The following is a 3788-nucleotide window of genomic DNA, read 5'->3' on the forward strand; positions in this document are numbered from 1 at the left end:
TCTAGGTCCCGTTTAAGTCCGGCGACCTCGGCCATGCGGGAAGCAGCGGCAAGCAGCACCGCCTGCTTATCCACATGCAAACCTACTATTAGACTCCTGCGGATTATAATCGACCCTCCGTTTGGCTTTTCGTTCCGAACACCAAATAGAGTATCAAGGGCTACTACCTATCGGGTGGTAATTTCACACATTTTTGATTACTTACCTCAAAGCCCGTCAGGAGGCTGGTGCAGGCTTCGGTTAGTCAGCTCTTGGCAGACAGAACCTTTTGAATCACCGCACTCATAAGAGTACGGTGCTCTTCATCCATGGAAGCACCGCGAAGCGCTTCTAGCAGACTATCCGACGCCCCTGGCGTAATGTAAGTCATCGGCACGGACGGCTCGCCCTCCCTAGCGAGGGGCCGCTTGCCTAAGTCCGGAACCAAGGGAGGTTCCGGTACAATATCCGGCTGAGAGCCCGGCTTGCTGCGGCTCTCGTCGGCACGATCCGCGGGGATCTTATACCCCATGTGCCCGACATCTAGAATTTCACCCTGTGGCGTCTCCAGAGCCACCTCCCCCTGCTCTGGGAGCCTTTGGGCAACACCTCCGTGTCGTCCGCAGGCCGAGGGGTAGTGGCCGTCGGAAGCGAGTTCATCGCCGAATCACTCAAGGACCCATCCAAAGATGATACCTCGGGATGGACCCTGGCCGGACTGCATATATGTGTTCGGCATTATAACAAGACTATGAAGCGAAGTCGCACTAAAGTATAACAGAGTGCGGATACTTACGATCTCACTAGGGGCTTCCCCCTGGGCAGCCACTCCTCCTTGCTATAGGCAGCCGTGGTGGAGTAATCCGGAAGGGACGCCTTTCCTTTCTTGGGCGTCCTAGCCTTCCCCTTCGGGGCGGCTTTCCTCTTCTTCTCCTCCCCAGTGTGGGGAGGCAGAGTTTCTTCTGTTTCCCCCCGCCTCCGCGGGAGGAATCTGCCTCATCGTCTTCGGACGACGAGGGTATGACGGCCTTGTGCCGGGGACCCTTCCTGGTCCCCTGGGCCGCCTTCTTAGGCCCCTCGTCCTCTCCGGATGGGGCAGCCCTTTCCTCTTCCTCCTCCCCTTCGAGGGAGGAGTGTGCCTCGTCGTCTTCGGACGAGGCATCCGGTACAACCTTACGCCGGAGACCCTTCCTAGTCCCCGGGCCTTCTTTTCGGCCTTCTTTTCCGGCGCCTTGTATGGTGCCGGGACTAGCATCTCCGTTAGGAGAAGCATCTGCCGGACCTTCTGGTAGTGGAGCCGGACAGTCAATCCGCTCCGCCGTCTCCACATATTCCTGATCAAATACACACAATGACTTAAGATTCCCCCATGAGTACATTGGAAAAAACTGAATCCGGTGGTAGTCAGAAAACTCACCGGACGGGGGAGCCGTGTGGCGTGAAGTCCGTGGTCCTCGGATGTGGGAGGAGGTATTTCGGAGGCCTTGAATAGCGCCTTCCATGCGCCCTTGTGTGTCATGCCATAGAGCTTTTGAAGCGTCTGGTGTTCGGCCGGGACGAACTCCCACAGATTAAATGCCCGTCTTTGGCACGGAAGGATCCGGTGGACAAGCATGACCTGGACCACGTTGACAAGCTTGATTTTCTTATCCTTCATATTCTTGATGCAGTTCTAAAGTCCGTTCAGCTTCGCAGGCTCGTCCCAGGCCAGGCCCTTCTTTTTCGAGGAGGTGAGCCACATGGGGATTCCGGATCAGAATTCGGGGGCCGCCGCCCAGTTGGCGTCGCGCGGCTCGGTGATGTAGAACCACCCCGATTGCCACCCTTTCACGGCCTCCACGAAGGAGCCGTCAAGCTAGGGACGTTGGGCATCTTGCCCACCATGGCGCCTCCGCACTCCGCTTGCTGGCCGCTCACGATCTTCGGCTTCATGCAGAAGATTCGTAGCCACAAGCCTAAGTGAGGCTTGATGCGGAGGAAGGCCTCGCACACGACGACAAACACCGAGATGTTGAGGACGAAATTTGGGGCTAGATCATGGAAATCTAGCCTGTAGTAGAACATGAGCCCGCGGACGAAGGGATGAAGTGGAAATCCCAGTCCACGGACGAAGTGGGCGAGAAACACGACCCTCTCGTGAGGTTCCGGAGTTGGAATGATCTGCCCTTCGTCCAGTAGCTGGTGCACGATGTCTGCGGCCAAGTATCCGGCCACCCGGAGCTTCGCAATATGCTCCTCCTTCACGGTGGAGGCCACCCACTTGCCTCCTGCTCCGGACATGTTTGGCTGTGCGGAGAAAGTGTGAACTAGGGCGCTGGAGCTCGAGGGTGTGAGAATGGATAAGCAGAGAAGGAAGAAGGCTTGGGTGAAAATGGGGAATCCTTATCCCTTTATAGAGGCGACAAGAACGGTGCGCCTCCCCACGTTCCTGTTGAGAATCCCTTATTTCCCAAGTGCCACGATTGATTGTGCGGTTGGGTTACCCATGCCTGTATTGATGGAAATCCCGTGATAAGGGGACATGATCTCTGCTTTGACAAGACGTGCCGAGGAAACCGCCTCGCAATACGCGCTATGGCTGGTTGTGGGAAAACGGTTCGAATAATGACCCGACAGTAGTGTCATGTCGCTTTGTCTAAAGTTGTCAGCAGATTACCTTTGTGAAATATCATTCTCTCTATGGTGGTATGTGAAGATCATCTTGCAGATCCGGACACAATCTAAGTGTTCGATAATTACTATGGAGTATTCGGGGATGGAACCCGCCTTGCAATGCCGAAGACAGAACTGCGCGCCGGACTCATCGTCATTGAAGCCTGGTTCAGGGGCTACTGAGGGAGTCCTGGATTAGGGGGTATCCGGACAGCCGAACTATATACTTTGGCCGGACTGTTGAACCGTGAAGATACAAGACTCAAGACTTCGTCCCGTGTCCGGATGGGACTCTCTTTTGCGTGGAAGACAAGCTTGACGATCCGGATATTATATTTCCTTCTTTGTAACCGACTCCATGTAAACCCTAGACCTCTCCGGTGTCTATATAAACCGGAGGGTTTAGTCCTTAGAGACACAATCATAATCATCATAGGCTAGCTTCTAGGGTTTAGCCTCTACGATCTCGTGGTAGATCAACTCTTGTAATACCCATATCATCAATATCAATCAAACAGGAAGTAGGGTTTTACCTCCATCAAGAGGGCCTGAACCTGGGTAAACATTGTGTCCCTTGCCTCCTGTTACCATTAGCCTAAGACGCACAGATCGGGACCCCCTACCCGAGATCCGCCAGTTTTGACACCGACACATAGCACGAAGATTAAAGCACCTATGGGCATGCATCCATGGGAACACTCAAATTGGCCGTTTTTCCTCAGCCAGGCTCGAGCGATGCAACCCTAGGCACGTGGGCATCGACGGTTGCACACGTGGGTGCGGTCCCGAGACGCCGCGTTGTTTTCAGACGCATCGTCTTAAACTACCCTCACCTCCCCCTCCTCACCGCTCTCCCCACTCTTCCCCACTCACACCAGCGGCGGCGACGGCGGTGACCACCCGAACTCTACTGCAAATCGATCCAAGACGGCGGCGGCAACCACCGGAGCGACTGCAAACTTGCACCGGAGCGCATCGGCCATGGCGGTAAGACCTCGTCCTCTTTGTACATTCACTACTTTCGACTCATGCTAGATTCGATTAGAGCACACCATTGAAGAGTTAGGGGGGATTGAACACATGGGGGGTTGACATCAGTCAATTCTGCATCTACGGATCATAGGTTATTTTTCAATTACATCGAGGGCGGGGATCGA

The sequence above is a fragment of the Triticum aestivum genome, chromosome 4B (assembly GCF_018294505.1).
Source record: "Triticum aestivum cultivar Chinese Spring chromosome 4B, IWGSC CS RefSeq v2.1, whole genome shotgun sequence".
Lineage (NCBI taxonomy): Eukaryota > Viridiplantae > Streptophyta > Magnoliopsida > Poales > Poaceae > Triticum > Triticum aestivum.